Below are 6,000 nucleotides of genomic sequence, written 5' to 3'. Positions count from 1 at the left end.
ATCTTCAGTATATTCCAGCAATTATATAAATATAGTTAGATACATCAACAATGTAACCTCCCCCAGCCTGAAACCTGCTTGCTCAGGGGTGGAGCTTGCCACTCAATCATTCTGCCACACCCACTGCTGGAGCTTGCCCCTTTGCTTTGCTGTTTCGAAGCCATCACGTGGTCAACCTGCTACTGGACCCCAAGATTATTTGGCGGGAATCGGGCCCCCTCCCCCTCCTTCATAACTGTGTTCAGAATAGTAAAATTGAGCTTTGATCAGAATGACTGTCTAGTTGCATCTTTTTCTCGCCCTCCTAGCCCCTCTTCTCTTCCAGGTTTCCAAAATGCCTTTCCAGGCTAGAACCCAAACATGTGGTCGGCTGGCCGGACACAACACAACAATACCTTATTTATTCGTAGGTTTAAAAGAAGGACTACTATACTGCACTTTATCTTTCACAACTCTTCAGATTCTATGATCTTATTTATTATTTATTTATTAAATAAAGTATTTATTTATTAAATAAAGTATTTAACTTTATACATGTATGCACTAATAAAAGTACCTTATGTTAGCACCTTTCTTTACATTATTTAACATGAGGTTCATGAGATTAAGAACACACTGTCCAAAGAATGTTAAAGAGAGTTGAAGCCATCAGATTTCAAAAATTCCTCTATAAATAGAAACATCAAGTTACCTTGGTTACATACAGAGGCCATTATATGAGTTATTTGCTGAACCTTCCTTTAAGAAAAGCCATGGTCATAAGGACTTCATCTCATCAGTACCAATGTTAATATAAAAATGAGCATAATTGTATTTAGTCTCTAAATATTGTATTGTGTAAAGATATTGATATAAATACACCTAGAAACACAATATGCATTGTTCTATTTCTGTGCAGCAAAACTAACAGCAGCATTCATTTATCAGCACTGTGACCACCCAAGCCCACAACAAATGAGGAACACTGTGAGCCTTCCTCTACCCAGTGTGGTGTCATGCACTTAAGTTTCACGTGTCTTGACATCCAACTAGATAAAGCACTGCACACAACACTCTTTACATTAATTTGCTGTACATGAAGCCTCTATCATACACTTCACCTTTTATCAGAGACTAAATTAAAGAAACATGATAACTGTCCTTTGACATAATTTGTCCATCTACTTTTGAGAGTAATTAATCACTCTCCTTCACCACACTTTTCCATAGAGCATGTCCTGTAACTAACTTTCCTTTTCAGTGAATAGTTATACTACCCAGAAAAATAAACAGATTGCATCTTTGTATATTAAGATGATTCCCCAATGACAATTGAAGTTACCGCCGTATCGATCTTGATGATGTGTTATGATGGTAGATACAGTGCCTCCTGTGATCTTCAGTGAGTAAATCACTAAGGCTGTCTTTGGTGAACATTACTCTATTCAGAAAAGACACAGTTACTTTAGAAAAGATGTGACTGTTATCTCTCTGAATATTGTACTGCACACAATTTGTTCATTGAGTATGAGGAATATCATCAGCCTGTCCCAAACACCAGCATATTTCTTATTATACCACACTCAAATTGTTAATATGAATGTTAATGTGACCACATATTATAAAATCTCATTCCCAACCATATTTATGACAACCACAGGCCTTCTGACATGCATTCTTAGAAACTAGATGCTTTGGAGAATCAATAATATAACCTTTAACTAATTTTTATTTTTCATGGGGTATATACTTAATTCTGTCCTCCTTTCTTTTTTACAATCTAAGACAATTAATGATTAAGAATAGGAATCAAAATAATCACAATGCCTCTTTCCTCTATCTTGTAATATACCACTATATTAAAAGTTTGGATGATGATGATTCTGAATAGACTGGGTTCAAGATGTGGTCATCCATGAGATAGGATGCTATTATCTAAGACTTAAGCTATGTATAAAGGACACTGACATATAGGCACTGCAAAGAGAACAAATTTGCTGTATTTGAAGGTGATGATTCTGGTTATTATTATATCACTAGAACATTTATCAGTCCTGTGTGACTCCTGAACCCTGAATTAATTTATTCCTAACATATTTAATTGTGCTTACCATATTGTCATTCATCATGCATAACAAATGCAAGGCTCTAATCCTATATTGTTACTTACCTGGTTGAATCCAATGACCAATAATGCATGTTTATTTCATTTCCAATTTTTATAAGTAAAGTATTTTTATGTTATCTAATACATGTGAGTCAATTGAACAAAGAATAGAAATAAAGTCATTATTAATAAACCCTATGAACTAGAAGTATCACAGGACTACTTCAGATTATTAAAGACAAGCCAAAGAAATTAGGAGCTATACAAAGGTCAATATCCAGAAGTGTAATAAAGTAATACACTTCTTGGTGAAGCTTGCTCTTAAAGAGTTGGTTGCATTTTACTCAATCTGGAACAACACTTTGCTCCCATACAAACAAGAACCTTAATGTATAATGAATAAATTATTCTGATTTTAAACTTTAAGGAGCATGGGATAAACTAGGAAACATACTTCTAGGTTTATCACTGAATATGCTCCCAGAACAATTAGCTGACTGGAGAACATCATTCAGAGTGGGAAGATACAAGATGATCCGGAAAAAAAAAATGTATTTTTGCATTCAAGTCTTTGACTCTTTCAGAAAAAATTGAGATACCCCAGCTGCTGATTGTTGTCAGGCTTCTTTGATTTGACCTTGTAAAGTGGACTAAAGAAAAAGAATGAATCAAGCTAATTATTAGCACTCCTCCTTGACTTCTTACTACAAGATACAGAAATAATGACTAAAAAGATAAGTAGAAATTATGATCAAATGAAAAACTGTAAGTGAATAAAAAGCATAGTGAAAATCTTCATAAAAATTAAATTGAGATGGAATAATTAAGATTTATAAATAGCAATATGAGCTGTTTGTTTTTCATCAACCTGGTATAAACTCATCCATATCTGGGAACAGGGAATCTTAATTTTGAAAGTATCTCCAAAAGATTGGGCTATAGGTAAGTGTGTAGGGCATTTTCTTGGTTAATGATTGAGAGGATCTAAGTTACTATAGTAGTACCATTCCTGAGTAGGTAATCCAGGATGGTAATAGAGAGAAAACTAAGCAAGCCACAGAGAGAAAGCCAGTAAGCTTCACTCCTTCATGATGATTTTTCCCCATGTCTTACTGTTTTATAAAAGCAGACATCAAACCCAGATGCTATTGTAGAATCCAAGAAGTGCATGCTGATGGGAGCCTGATATAGCTATCTCCTGACTGGATCTGCCATAGCCTGACAAACACAGAGGTGGATGCTCACAGCCAACCATCGGACTGAGCATGGGGACCCCAATGGAGGAGCTAGAGAAAGGACCCAAGGAGCTGAAGGGGTGTACCCCCAGAGCTCCCAGGGACTAAACCACCAACCGAAGAGTACACATGGAGGGATCCATGGCTCCAGCTGCATACACAGCAGAGGACTGCCTTATTGAGCATTACTGGGAGGGGAGGCCCTTGTTTCTGTGGAGGACTGATGACCAATCACTAAATGTGATCAATACAAATGTGATATATACATATCACTCACACATTCCAAGTCTTAGGAAACAGTATTCAGACTAGAATCTCAGTGGTGGTGCTTAGATACCAACCCATCCATAAAACCTATGAAGCATAATCAATTCTGTCTGCAAGATGCACTTGGGGACAATGGTGTCTTAGAACTTATAAGAGTGGCCCAAGACAAATCAGGAAGTTGATGCCTAACACTGATGATTGTCAGGATCCTGAAACTAGATGGCTCAGAGACCTAGGGTAAAAGCAAACTTCACTGACAAAAACATCAATGAAATGATTCCTAATGATATTCTGCTATAGTCATAAATTGGTGCCTAGCCCAATTCTGAGAGGCTTCCTCCAGCAACTGATGGGGGTAGATGAGAGAACTACAGCCAAGCATTAGGCAATGCTTGGAGGAGGAAGGATTTTAATAGCCAGAAAGGTAGAGGACACTAGGAGAACATGACCCACAGAATCAACAAAGGATGGAGTGGCAGTCAAACCTGTACAATGTCTGCACTAGGTCCTCTGAACACAAGCTATGGTTGTTTAGATTGGGATGTTTGTGAGACTTCTAACAGTGAAAATGGCAGTGTCTCTGACTCTTTTGCCTGCTTGTGGGACACTCTTCCTCCTATTGGGTTGCCTCAAATCAGCTTAATGAGTGGATATACCTAGTCTTATTGAATCTTGTTGTGTCATGTTTGTTTATATCCCTGGGTGGACTGCTTTTCTCTGAAGGAAAATGGAGGAGAGGGGAGGTGGGGGTTGCTGAAGTTGGGCTGAATTGTTTAAGAATAAAAATAAAAAGGAAAAAGAAAATTCTATTTTGCTTATAATTCTATGACTATTATTTCCTTTATGCTATAAAAAATACTGTACTTTCTGGGCCTTACTTATACATTCAGGTAACACATACACAGAGTGCTATATTGCCTAGTACCCGAGTAGGCAAATCCACACAGCATGATGAAAAATGGAGGAGGTAAAACTACTATCTACATCATTACCTAAAGTTCTGTCAGTCCAGCATGATTCATGATCCCTAAACTTCCCTTTTAAGTCAGAGAGAATGTTAAAGCACTGTTGTTACCCTTTTTCAAATAATTGTAAATGTTCTCACCCAGTTATATTTTAATAAGATGCAGCAGTCTTAGATACTCATATAAGACCATTAAAATTTTATTTTAAAAGAAAGTTAACCATTTATACCTATGTTTTTAACTTAAGGCAGAAAATTAAGACAAGCACAGGAATTTAAATCATCTTATGAATGATTCCAAGAAACATCAACGAACCCTTAAATAGAAGACAATGCCAGGACATATCAAGCTTTGAAAACCTGTCCATACAAAGGTAAAACTAATAAGATACTTGTTATATGTGTAGAAAAAATTACATTTAGTTCACATCATCAGCAATATCACAGTATTATATATACAGTAGTAATATAAACTAATTTCTACCACATCATGTCATATTTAATGAATATGTACCTTAGTTTGTGACTCCTTAACCCTATTCATATTTATTTTTATCACCTACATATCTTGTATTTCTGCTCAATATATTGTTACTTCTCTAATTGCCAATGCCAAATTGATAAATATATATTCTTTTTTTCTTTACACTTAGAATCTTCCATGTATTTGTTTCCAACCTAGATGTGATCATTTGGTAAATACTAAATGAAAAGAAATTATCCATAAAAACTAAATGTGGTTCTTAGAGTCACAAATGCCCAATTATGAGCAGGAAGCCATTACTAAGAATGAATGTACTTTAACATGATGATCCATGAACGCAACTAAAGAATACTATGAACCTTTTATTATCCAAGGGAGCACCATGTTCTTTAATCTCTCGTGACTGACATCCAACTAGTTACAGCATTGCACACAAATGAATTTCCAGTATTTCTGGCCTCGATAATTCGCTTTATCAGAGAATCAAGTATATATGGGTCCTATATTCTGATAATTTAGTCAGTAGTCTTAGAAAATAACTAGTCACTCACCTGCTCCAGGCTTATGTTCTTAGAGTATATTCTTTCATTTGCACTCTCTTTCTGTGACTGATTTTTTTCCTTGTTTACTAGGATATCCTATAAAAATTTTCTCTACGCTTAGGTATTAATTATGGTAACACTTAGGTACCATAATTAAGGATGTTACACTTAACCCCTATTGAGAGTATCTGTTGTGATATGGGCCACAATGCCTCTATGGAACTCTTGTCCATATGCATCTATATCATTATGAACATATAGTTAGCACTACAATTATTATATTTCCTGAACATTACTCAAATATGCCACAGTTATTCATAAAATACACAAACTGAAATGTTTTCTAAATACTGAAATTTATGCATATGTTTGAAGGAAAATGTTCTGGTACAATGAACTCTTAAACATTTTAGAAGCTTTTC

Source organism: Mus caroli, unplaced genomic scaffold (assembly GCF_978045245.1).
Source record: "Mus caroli unplaced genomic scaffold, Mus_caroli_1 scaffold_5, whole genome shotgun sequence".
NCBI lineage: Eukaryota > Metazoa > Chordata > Mammalia > Rodentia > Muridae > Mus > Mus caroli.
The sequence above is the reverse complement of the archived record's forward strand: the minus strand, read 5'-3'. Positions refer to the sequence as shown.